Below are 14,427 nucleotides of genomic sequence, written 5' to 3'. Positions count from 1 at the left end.
TGTAATACCCTTCATCTAATACAAAAATAAATTGTGATTTAGTTTTCATAATAAAGAAAGTTTACAAGATTACAATGTTAACATGGACGGACAGACGGCGGGCATAACTAAATCGACTCAGAAAATGATTCTGAGCCGATTGGTATACTTTAAGGTGTGTATAAGACTAATCATGAAAGACCCTATTTAACAATCCCGGGAAAAAGACGTGCTACCAATGACTCCAGTCTACCGGTTACTATTAATTGGTTTTCATCAAATGTATCCTCGGCTTTTTCTAGGAATGCTCTGATATAAAGTAAAATAACACATAATCGTTGGCCAGTTGCCCTCAGTAATTTGTCCAGGTCAACTGGTTAAAGTATCTTCGGATCCACGTAATGACTGTGGTTTAAAGCCAAATCCGCAGGAAAAGAATGTACATCTCTAGGTGCTGTTGCCAACAAAGACCATTCCGTCAATGTGGGTGTCAACAGAAGTGATGTTTTTAAATCTTGGAATTTAAAGAACTGGGCAACAATGGTTAGAGATTGCTTAACTCGAATATATAAGAAAAGTGCTTGTACAAGGACTAGCAGAACCATGTACCCGCGAGTAAGGTACACAAAGGGCGGTGAAGAATCGTCAGAGAAGCTCACCCAGTTGTTGAAAAAAAACACTGTGAAATAGGCAAACACGGCACGTAAGTTGTAAAGTTGTGGCCCTTCGTGATACCAACTCTTTTATATTATGATTTTGTACATAAGAGAGAATGGTTTCCCACCCTAACTTCGTTGACTATGTGGTACCTGTGGTCCCTGTAAGACCCTATTAATCCCATCATATTTTTCTAGTATCCAGTCTATGAGATAGACTAGATTATGGATCATGTAGTCTGTTTTCTGTCTATATTTTGTAGAATGGTGTTGTGACCAATACTGTCATGTTTTCGCTGTTTAAGTCGTAGGGGAACCCAAAAGAAATGCATATTATAGAGAGTTATATCAAATTTCTTCTCTAAAAAGGTAAATCTTTTCCGAAAACGTTTTTTTTTAAGTTATTCAGAATGGATAACTCAGTAACATACTTCTTAATTACTGCGTTACATATAAGAAGGCTAGTGAAAAATAATAAGTAGTAAACACAGCAGTAACTTCCCATTTGCAAGCGATCATAGTAAGCACTTATCTAAGCGAGCGTGGTAAGTACTAGAATCCAATGTTTTTTACCATAGTTTAAAATAATTTATTTCAAATGTTTTTGTGTAAGTGATTTTTAGCATTAATAATCCTTACTTCTCAAAAAGAAGTTTTTGCTGGGTACATACTTGTTTTAATTGAATATAATGAAAACCTCCGTATTTACCTTAAGATTTTCAGCTTACCTGTAATTAAAAAATAAAAAAATAGATTAATAAATGTAATTGCATTCATATTATAAATTAATATAATATTAACCTATTTTAACTATTTTTAACTAATTCTAAAAAAATATTCAACAAAAATCGTTTACGGTAATTTAACAGAAAGTTTAGAAGAGTGAAAACTATAACCTTAATTTAACCATTTTATTAAGACCTATATTCCTTCATTTAAATCTAATAATTTTTGCAAATCATTAATATAAATATATAATTTTTAACATTTTTGATTAAATAAATTTAAATGTAATCCTTAGTTTTCTTTAATATAAACATATAATTTGTCCTATTTAACCATAAAATTAACTCAAAATTTTTACTAACAAACATCTAAGTAGAATTTTTTTATATTTATATAAATCAGGGTTAAATAAACTATTTAGCTTTAATGGTCCAAGACCATTAATAACATAATATGTGTAGTGATAGTAGATAGAGCAGTTGTCATGGTATATATGGTAGTAACACCATAATGTTAATGCTGCACATTATGTATTAATTAACATTTAAAAGTTTATACTACTTGCTGCTACTATATATTTTAAGTAGAAGACAGACATTGTATACATTAAAAAGTTGGTTGACACATTGAACTGTTTGCAAACAGTGTGAGAAATATTAAATGGTACTTTTTATTTTTAAATTTTGGTTTAATTTATAGCTTTAAAAATCTCTTTTAAAAGTATATTTACTATAAAATATATCCCAACTAAAAAAAGATTACGCATAGATCATACACTTATATATGGAAAATTTGTCATATTTCGCCATTTTTTAGATTTGAACATATTTGAATATATATGATCCATATATGTGATTCATAAAATGCTTTTAGCTGGGATGTAAAATATTACTGATAAAAATGTATCTTTAAAGTGGTAATAACTGTAAACCGGTTCAATCTTAAATTCACCATAATTGTTACGCAGCTACATAACCACATAACACTACAATCACTGTTCACGAACAGGTTTAAATCTGTATTTTTTTAAGTAAAAACAAGTAGGAAAGTATAGTCGGGCATGGCCGACCCTATAATACCCTACACCATGAGTATATTTTTAAAATTTTTACTTTTTAATTTTTTTTTTTTATAAAGAAACTTTTATGTTAAATATTACCATAATTCCAAAATATTTAAGCAATATATTGATAAAAAACTAAAATTTCTAAATGAGGCTTTATATAGGTCAAATATGGGGCGATCCTCCGTAAATTTGGGAAAAGGATATTTTTCTAAATATAAGTTAGTTTTGTTGAGTTTCATTGCGATACAAATGGTTACAAGTCAATTTTAGACGTTTTTTTAAAATTTTTTGAAGGGGGGTTTGTATGGGGGCTAGGGTCAAATAAGGGCCGATCCTTACGAAAATCTGCAGTGTCATTTATACTTATATAAAATTTATTTGTGCCAATTTTTAGAGAGATAGCAGAATAATTGACGTAATTATGTCATAAAAAGTTCAAATCGGGAGGTACGGTGAAATAATGGACCGATTTCAACCATTTTCAATAGGCTTCGTCCCTATGCCAAAAAAACATGCTTGGTCCAAATTTCATCAAATTATCTTGAAAATTGCGGCCTGTACCTTGCGCACAAGGTTTACATGGACAGCCAGCCAGCCGGACAGACGGACGGACATGTCGACTCAAAAAATTATTCTAAATCGATCGGTATACTTTAAGGTGGGTATTGGACCAATATTTTTGTATGTTACAAACATCAGCACAAACGTATAATACCCTCCCCACTATAGTGGTGTAGGGTATAAAAACTGAAACTGAAATAGCACTCTTTCGTAGGTTTATAACATTAATTTTTCTAATGGATTTCACAGAGAACTGCTACTCATAAAAGTATTTTAAATACATATACATATGTATGTATATGTAAGTCATATACATATGTGTATGTAATAGTATTTACTTTTTACTATATGCATATTAATTTGTGCATGAGTATGTTTATATAACTATAATTTATTTAAATATTTAAATGAAATGTTGAATTTTTAATACACATACCATTACATAACACAAACGCAACCTCACATACATGTATGTATTTTCCAACTGTTTTACAAGACGGCAAAACATTTTCCTTTAATGTCTAACTGTTTGGCTAAATAATTAAACAATTTTTTGATCCAAAGTGGTATTTAATAGCTCTTTTGATGTTTTTAAGTATAAATTATTTTAAAATACTGTTTATCTTTCGTGTTATTCTCTATTGTCAATTCATTTGTAATCAATGTAAAGTTGGGTAAATTTATCTGAGAATGTTTGATTTGCTCTAAACAGATATAAAAATACGCTGTAGTTTAAATCACTAATACGTGACAGTTAGCCCGAACTGCAGGGTTAAAAAAAAATCTTCTCATATATTATTATATTTTATGTGAACGATTAAAACATGCATGTTTATGTTTGGTTAAATATACATATATGAATATGTAATTGTTTAAGTATATGTGCGTGTGTGTGTATGTTCATGTTAATATTAAATATTAAACCTGGAATTTTGGTAAAAATAATGAAAAAAAATTGCACTGAAAAAGGCAGGGATATGAGAACAAAGAAAAGGTATTAGTAATTTTTACAGTGTAAAGCAAATGTTTTTAAATATTTAGGACTATATACACTAAATATCACTAAACTCAACACACAATCCCCCGAGCTTCTGCACTAAGGCTCACTGGTGCGATTCGAAGCACGCCCTGCACTGGTTGCTTGCCGATCTGATGGCCATTCAATTGTACTTCAACTTGGCAGTTAGACTTCATGCTGTCGAGATATGGAAACCAAACCGACATGGTCATGCTTCTATCCTGGGTAATACGAGAATATTGATTTCTGCTCTTCCACGTTCGTTCCGGACAAAAGATTTACAGCTAAGATATCAAACTTGACATATAAACTAAAATCCTCTACAGGCGTGGGTGGTGGTTTCTTCATCCCCCGCTTAAATAATTCAGTGTATTTTAGGCTAGACAACAACTGTTGCATCTTACACGACATCCAGACTAGTTCCCAAAGAGATGGCGAACCATTCGTTCCTGAAACTATTCTGGGTACCGGGTCACTCTAATATATCCGGAAATAGAAAAGCGTAGGAACTAGTAAAAACTAGATCCCGCCTTTACATAATTATTTGGTGTCCCTCTTTTATTCTGTAAAGCCTTTATTCAGCATGCGCTTTATGGGTATGCTTAGACCTGAAGGCCATCACTTAAGCACTGCCCAACATCAAGAATAATCTGGCCTCTATATGATGAAAAAAGGACTTTTGGTTTGAAGGGGCTTTCCAGGATGAGACTACTTGCCATTCTAACAGGGCACCGTACTATAGGTGCACATGTAAGATGACTAAATCTTCCGCAAACTTACTATTGCAAGAGTTGTAAAAGTGAAGATGAAACCTAGGAAGACTTCCTCTGCATATGTCCAACCCTGGAAAATAACAGGACAGAGATGGTAGGCAGTTCAACATTGCATAAACTTGCGGCTCTACGTTAACTCTGAGAAGGAGGTTAACCTTCTCAGAGTTAAGAGAAGAATATGTGCCAAATTTCATTAAATTATATTGACAGACTTATGGACATGATTCTAAGTCAATTGGTATACTTTAAGGTGGGTGTAGGACCAACAAACGCACAGCTTCCTTGCCACTATAGAGGTGTTTTTAAAAATTTTTAGATTTGGTACATCCAAATATATTACTCTTACTGTTACAGTTGTATTTTCGTCAAATGTCTTAATATTTAGAAAAAACAAAGTGTATTAGTCAAATTTATAACCTTGCAGCAATTGAAGTGTAACATTTAACCGCCACTTCAAATTATTGTCTTGCTGTTCGTTTGCCTTCGGCTGTCTACCACTTAAATAGCAGGTTAAGAAAAGTACATACTTTTATCTCACACTGTAGAAAATAAGAAATATAAGACAACGTAAATGTACATTTTGCTGGTTGGTGTATGTTTCAGCACGCAATAAATTTAAAATAAATTGCTTAAGTGCTCTTAAGAGTGGTTACACATATAAAAAAATATAAGAAGCGCAAAAAGAAATGCAATAAAAAAAACGACAACAATTTCAAACGAAATTATATAATGTATGTTATTTTTCACAAAAGATAAAGTCGAGCTAAAACAAACGAAATCACGTTGGCAATTGTGGTAGATGATCACCAAACAAGAAACTTGGCTCAGCGCAGCACGAGTCAGCCAGCCAACCATCTAGCCTTTCTTCCACCTTGCCGATGATAGAGTAGCAAATGTACTTGTGTGTCTTTATAAATGAGAATTTATATCAGTGAAGGTATGAGTATACTACTTACATCGGTGTGGGTTTGGAAACGTTAAAAAGGATTTATTTTTTTTTTTTTGGTAAGGTGGTAAACAATCCGATTATACAAAGCCGTTAAAAAAACAAACAACCAACGTGTATTACTGTCAGTTAAAATACAATGCAACATTCATTATGAGCTTTTTTGTTCTTGGTTTTAATGAATGTAAAAAATACTTTATTTTAAAGTTTAAACGAATTGAAAATGCCCTATGTATGAATTCCACTGCAATTGCCAAAAACCTCAAAGAGAATATGATATATAACTCATTAGCTCTTCTTAACTTACTCTTTTATCTACTCCATAATGTCATTTTACTATGAACTACTTAAACCGTTGAAAAATAATTTTATTGACATCTCTAGAGTTTAAAACTCTTTAATATTTAATAGCAAGCGTAGTAGTAGTAAAAGTAGTAGTAATGAAATCCCTAAAAAACTTATCATAACCACCCTCTATCTGTTTCTAGCAATATTGTAGATTTATTACACACACATTTATACACACATGTATTCAAAATGAGTTGGTTTTAAAGGATACAACAGTTGTAATATATACGTGTATTTTCACCGTAAGCCGACAGCAAGCACGTTTAATTTCATATTTTATATATATTTTTTAATTTTCACCATTTTCTTACCTTAATATAAATTTAAGAGACATAATATTATTTTTATAAATGTGTAAATTCACAGTGGTTGTGTTGGGAGTTGTGGAGAAGAAATGAAAACGAAGGATAAATTAATAGAGATTTAAAAAAGGAAATTAATCTTTATAATCGGTGAGTTATATGTTGAATAAATGATAAAGATGCAGACATTATTTACCAAAAAAATCTACTTTAAAGAGATAAATTATGCAAAGAAGCAATGAAATTCTTTAATTTTGGTGATATTTCTCGAATATTATTATTAAAGCAAAAACTTTTTAGTTTTGAACAATAATTATAACAATTTAGATTGTTGTTGATAATATGAATTTTCCCAAGAGTTGATCGATTTTGATCCCTATTAATACCCTACAGAATAACCTACCAGAGTAGTATAGCGATAAACTCTGACATATTTTCTGTGCCAAATAAGTCATCTGTCTGTATCGAGATTTTTGAGATATCAATATGAGATTGATGAAATTTGACTAGACTATGGACTAGACCAGAGACTAGACTATACTATGGAATATACTATAGATTAGACTATAGACTAGACTATAGACTAGACTATAGACTAGACTATACGCTAGACTATATACTAGACTATAGACTAGACTATAAACTAGACTATAGACTAGACTATAGACTAGACTATAGACTAGACTATAGACTAGACTATAGACTAGACTATAGACTAGACTATAGACTAGATTATAGACTAGACTATAGACTAGATTATAGACTAGACTATAGAATAGACTATAGACTAGACTATATACTAGACTATAAACTAGACTATAGACTAGATTATAGACTAGACTATAGAATAGACTATAGACTAGACTATATACTAGACTATAGACTAGACTATAGACTAGACTGTAGACTAGACTATAGACTAGACTACAGATTTGAAGGGTAAAACGAGAAAAAACTTTTATTTTAACAAATCCCTTTGAACAAATAATTTCATTTCTATACGCTAGAGAACGATTTCTTAGTAATTTGTTATTTTCTCGGTTTCAATTAAATTTTGCATCAGCAAAAATTCGCAACCATTCTGATGAATGGTTTTCACAACAAAATCATCACACAGCCGATTAGTTAAATATATTATCTCATTTATAAGTTCAAGTAGCTTAACATTCCAATGTGTCTTATAAATCAATATAAGAATAAAATTATTATAATTGAATTGTAGGAAAACTTACATTAAATGAAATACACATATCACCTGTGTCAATATTTATTTAGCGTAAAAAGAAAACAAACCAAGTTGTTACAGATACAACACGCATACTTAAAACAAGTAAAACATTTCCAATCTTAAAACGATGTTTGAAATATAAGATCCCTAAGGATTTGTCATTTAGTCTACAGACGAATAAATCCTAAGGTAACATTGCAAATGTAGAAAAAACTGTCTGAGTCATCATTAATCACTTTGGCGAAAAAATTTGAGTTCTGGAGTAGGCTAACTTCATCTCTTAATAAATATAAACTAGATTGTGTTTTTAAAGACACTTTTGTCCAACTATTTCATGTTAGTTGATGACATTTCCAAAGAATTGAAATTCAGCAAAAACCAGTGTAAACTTTAACATAAATATCATAGATACAAATATAAACATACATATGCTTTTACATTTAAAGAAAGGCAAACCAAAAAGTGTTTTATATGTAGTAAATATGTGATATTTCGATACTTACCACTAGATGAAGTATTTAAATGTTTCACCTAAATATTGGACCGATTGTTATGAAATTTATCTTAAAGACTTTTTAGATAGACCTCGTATTTAGTCATATATTTGAGAAAACCTACATTATTCTTTATTTGTTTTTGTTTATTTGTTTGCATGTACTTTTCATGTATTTAAATGTGTGTTTAAGACATTTATTACAATATGTGTTTGTATGGGAATATTGTATCCAGTAAATGAGGTGGCAGTCCGTCCACACACAATCCAATAATATAAATACCGTATTTTACTTTAATTTTTTTGTTTTACTTTTTCCTGCCAAAGTGTTACATTGTATGTTATATTGATGCTCATATATAACAGTTATTATACATTTAAACACAAGTTGTATAAATACATCCATCCATGTATCCTAACACACATACATTTATTCTTATATATCCATATATAAAAATAAATTATTTATACAAGTAGATGTAAGTATGAATGTGCGAAAAGGTAAAAATACCTGTTAAAAAATAAAACGAAAAGAGTGGGAGAGTTGTGACATCAGAAATTAATCTTATATAATATGTAACAAAAGAGTTTTATCCTTTTCATGAAGTGATGTAAACAAAAGAATAAAAATCAAAAAAAAAAAAAAAAGACAAAACTTCTACTTTTTATATATAAATGTGTTATATCAGTTTCCGGAAAATTCAGTATAATATTTATAATATAATACAAAATAGACTTATATTAAAAATATGTGTATGTATGTGTATCCATTTCCTCTTAGTCAATGTAAATATATACAATATGAGAACATTTGTATGTGTATTATAAAAATATTTGTACAATTTATACTTTATACGATATTTTAAGTATCCTGCAGAACCAAAACAAGAAAAAAAAACACTACACACTTCCTCACTGGCAATCTTATACAATATTTAAAGATCCATAATCGTATACACTTAAAATACACTTGCAAATATTATCATTAGATTCAAGTATTCTTGGAGTGATGTTATTCCGGAAATAACATTCCACACGTCCACTGATTTGAAAATTTTCAGGAATTACTTCAAGTAAATTGATCATTTTTTTCTTATTCCATGAAAAGGTCCGATAGTGGCCTAGGTCTATTTCATCGGATTTGATGTGGTATACATTTTACTATCAATTTAACCTAAACTAGATTCACAAGTCGATCAAGTCTGTCAGAATATCTGCCTATCTGTCTGTCCGTCCACAAACTTTGCAATCAAATTACAGGTCCCAATTTTGAAGATTATTCAATGATATTTGATACATACAGGGACGAAGCCTATTGAAAATGGTTGAGATTGGTCCATTATTTCACCTAGCTCCTATACAAGTGAACCCCCGAATATGACTTGTAAAACTTGTCATCAAACTACAGGTCGCACATGATCTTAAAATGGTACCGTAGACGAAGCCGATTGAAAATGCCCCTATAAAAACCCCCTTCAAAATTTAACTTTTAATATCCACAGTTTTATTAAACAATAATGGCTTAAGTAAATCTGAGGCAAAGTTCAATTCAATAGTTGGCCTCGCCCAACTATAACTTCTTACTTGTTAAATATACATTAATTTAGTTAGTCCCACTATTTTGTTTTGCTAACAGAGGAAACGTCACTGCCTTTTCATCTCTTAGCGTAGTAATTTCTCTCAGTGTAGCCAATATGCACATAAGAGTGTGTTTAGATCTGTTCTTACAGTAAACAAGTTCAACAATCTTTTAAATATATGAGTGTGTTGTGTGTATATTTGAGTGTAACAGCCCCGTAGATCGGGAGACCATATCAAATTAATAACTATCAGGGTTTCTAAATGAACAGTTAATACTAACAGTTGTACATATAAGTCTAAAAAAAATCCATTGAACATTAACAACTGACTCTTTAATATATCACTTCTGGTATGAGAAATGACTATTTACTATGATACAAGACAGAAAAAAATGCTCTATTTTCTCACAGGATTATTTCTCCTTACATTATTAACAGATCACAAGCGTCAAATATATTATTCAACCAATTACTAAAGTGATACAATGCCTTCTCGTTAAACTTCTGGTTAACATTATATCATCATGTTGTCCGTCCTTGTATGCATGTGTTTCTATAAATGTTTACATTAACAATACGTACAAGGTTTCATTTTATTATTTGTTGCGGATTTTTTCTCTATTATATATGTATGTGTGCAAAATGTATTTTATTGAATGTGTTTTATTTTATTTATATGTACACATTTATGTATGTATATAAAATTGTATGCTAGCAGTATGTATATATGTCCAGCTAGAAATTCCACAGTAGGGATGGACATGCATAGACGTAAAATGAAATCCTACTTATTAAATTTAACATAAAACATTCCAAATAAATTAAGAAACATATGGTTGGTTGGTAGAAAATTGTTTGCTTTTCTTTTTATTTTCTAGAATTGTAATATTAATACTTCAGAGTTGTACGAAGTTTTTTTGTTTTTATTTATTGTCTTTTTTCTCGAATTGAATTGTATAAAAGAAATTACAACATGATTGAATTTACGTTTGTTTATTTATAGTCGAGTACATTTCCTTATATATTGATATTCTTGAAACGGTAATGGATTTCCTTAAGGATACAATAATTTTTTTGCTAACTATTAATAAGTTTCTTTTAATCTTTTAAGTAGTTCAATAGAGTTGTTGGTTAGTGGAAATAATAATGTAATATATTTTTAATAGTTCTGCGGAATATATAAATTTATTGTTTCAAATGAAAAAAAGTGTTATGTTTAAAGATATGTATATGTAAATCTTAAATAATATGTAGAATACGCATAATTTCCATACAAAAATCCTACAATAAACCATCAATAACTTTAATAAGCATTAACGAATATGACGATAAGTGTTAAAATATTTGCCATTTTGTGAAACAAAACTATTCAACAAAAAATTGATAATACGCTTTTTATCGAACCAATTAAAAAGTTGCTTTACAATTTAATTTAATAAACTGAGCTTAATTATTTTCAAAATTAAATTTTAAATTGCAAACATTTGAGCTGTAATAGGATATTGACCTTAAGTTTGCTCATTTACTATTATACAAACCAAATAACAGTTGATAGTGAGAGTACTAGACTATAGACTAGACTATAGACTAGACTATAGACTAGACTATAGACTAGACTATAGACTAGACTATAGACTAGACTATAGACTAGACTATAGACTAGACTATAGACTAGACTATAGACTAGACTATAGACTAGACTATAGACTAGACTATAGACTAGACTATAGACTAGACTATAGACTAGACTATAGACTAGACTATAGACTAGACTATAGACTAGACTATAGACTAGACTATAGACTAGACTATAGACTAGACTATAGACTAGACTATAGACTAGACTATAGACTAGACTATAGACTAGACTATAGACTAGACTATAGACTAGACTATAGACTAGACTATAGACTAGACTATAGACTAGACTATAGACTAGACTATAGACTAGACTATAGACTAGACTATAGACTAGACTATAGACTAGACTATAGACTAGACTATAGACTAGACTATAGACTAGACTATAGACTAGACTATAGACTAGACTATAGACTAGACTATAGACTAGACTATAGACTAGACTATAGACTAGACTATAGACTAGGCTATAGACTAGACTATAGACTAGACTATAGACTAGACTATAGACTAGACTATAGACTAGACTATAGACTAGACTATAGACTAGACTATAGACTAGACTATAGACTAGACTATAGACTAGACTATAGACTAGACTATAGACTAGACTATAGACTAGACTATAGACTAGACTATAGACTAGACTATAGACTAGACTATAGACTAGACTATAGACTAGACTATAGACTAGACTATAGACTAGACTATAGACTAGACTATAGACTAGACTATAGACTAGACTATAGACTAGACTATAGACTAGACTATAGACTAGACTATAGACTAGACTATAGACTAGACTATAGACTAGACTATAGACTAGACTATAGACTAGACTATAGACTAGACTATAGACTAGACTATAGACTAGACTATAGACTAGACTATAGACTAGACTATAGACTAGACTATAGACTAGACTATAGACTAGACTATAGACTAGACTATAGACTAGACTATAGACTAGACTATAGACTAGACTATAGACTAGACTATAGACTAGACTATAGACTAGACTATGGACTAGACTATAGACTAGACTATAAACTAGACTATGGACTAGACTATAGACTAGACTATAGACTAGACTATAGACTAGACTATAGACTAGACTATAGACTAGACTATAGACTAGGCTATAGACTAGACTATAGACTAGACTATAGACTAGACTATAGACTAGACTATAGACTAGACTATAGACTAGACTATAGACTAGGCTATAGACTAGACTATAGACTAGACTATAGACTAGACTATAGACTAGACTATAGACTAGACTATAGACTAGACTATAGACTAGACTATAGACTAGACTATAGACTAGACTATAGACTAGACTATAGACTAGACTATAGACTAGACTATAGACTAGACTATAGACTAGACTATAGACTAGACTATAGACTAGACTATAGACTAGACTATAGACTAGACTATAGACTAGACTATAGACTAGACTATAGACTAGACTATAGACTAGACTATAGACTAGACTATAGACTAGACTATAGACTAGACTATAGACTAGACTATAGACTAGACTATAGACTAGACTATAGACTAGACTGTAGACTAGACTATAGACTAGACTATAGACTAGACTATAGACTAGACTATAGACTAGACTATAGACTAGACTATAGACTAGACTATAGACTAGACTATAGACTAGACTATAGACTAGACTATAGACTAGACTATAGACTAGACTATAGACTAGACTATAGACTAGACTATAGACTAGACTATGGACTAGACTATAGACTAGACTATAGACTAGACTATAGACTAGACTATAGACTAGACTATAGACTAGACTATAGACTAGACTATAGACTAGACTATAGACTAGACTATAGACTAGACTATAGACTAGACTATAGACTAGACTATAGACTAGACTATAGACTAGACTATAGACTAGACTATAGACTAGACTATAGACTATACTATTGACTAGACTATAGACTACACTATAGACTAGACTATAGACTGGACTATACTATAGACTAGACTAATCTATAGACTGGACTATAGGCTAGACTATAGACTATACACAATATTAAAGACTAGACTATATAATAGTCTTTAAAAAAGTAAAAAATATTGAATTAATACCAAAATGTGATTTATTTCTCAAATCGTATTGGCTTTCAATATTGAGAACATTTCAGTGAAAAAATACCAATATTTTGAGCCCATAAAGCTCAGAGCTGTTTGCCAGTAAGAAAAAATCCGCTTAACATTTTTCACGATAAAAACTATACAGGTAAACATTATAAATTTTATAATATTTCTAAAATCTGTAATAATTTTATCTACCACGAATATAAATCAAAATTCAAGCAAACATAATGTTATTAAAAAGAAAACTTTATAATGGGAAAAAATAAACTTTTTGTTATTTGTAACTCATAACTTTTCTCCTACGGCTGTATGTAGGAAAAAATAAAATGCATTATACACCGGATTTTATATAATATACCCCCAAAAAAGTGCTGTTTTTTATCACTAAATATAATATCCTTTTAAAATGAACAACAACAAAAAATCGTACACATGTATAAATTTAATATATCATATAATAATATTATCATTTTATTCTTCTGTATATAAAAATATTATTTGTTATATACAAAAAAAAATCATCTAACATCCAAATAGAATCAAACACCAAAAGTTGTTGGGGAATGGGGAATACAAATCAAGCCAAACACCACTTTACTGTATACGAAACCTCAAGGGCATTCGTTTTATATGAAATGAATTTTTATAATATTTTTCTTTAATACAATGATACACCGATTTTTTTTTATTTTTGATAAAAAAATGAAATTGTTCAAAAAAATATGTGAAATAAAAACTGCAGAAAAAAATTTATTTCAAAACATTTCAAGGAAAATCGTGAGAAAGTGCAAAAACGAAATAAGCTTAAATTTACGGGCAGGTGTACCAGACAGGTGTATAGACTAGACTATAGACTATACTATAGACTAGACTATAGACTATACTATAGACTAGACTATAGACTAGACTATAGACTAGACTATAGACTAGACTATAGACTAGACTATAGACTAGACTATAGACTAGACTATAGACTA

At 30.2% G+C, this 14,427-nt stretch overlaps 1 protein-coding gene across 1 annotated transcript in view; it reads right to left on the bottom strand.

Moving 5' to 3' along the window:
- LOC111678725 (double-stranded RNA-specific editase Adar) overlaps positions 1-14,427 on the bottom strand; it is a 300,956-nt gene that overhangs the window by 29,649 nt on the left and 256,880 nt on the right. Inside the window, exon 11 of the transcript XR_006940413.1 lies at positions 1,345-1,363. The gene's annotated coding sequence lies outside the window, so the exon portion shown is untranslated. The remainder of the gene's footprint in view (positions 1-1,344; positions 1,364-14,427) is intronic.

Source organism: Lucilia cuprina, chromosome 3 (genome assembly GCF_022045245.1).
Source record: "Lucilia cuprina isolate Lc7/37 chromosome 3, ASM2204524v1, whole genome shotgun sequence".
NCBI classification, from domain to species: Eukaryota; Metazoa; Arthropoda; class Insecta; order Diptera; family Calliphoridae; genus Lucilia; species Lucilia cuprina.
This window is presented reverse-complemented; position numbering and strand designations above follow the sequence as displayed.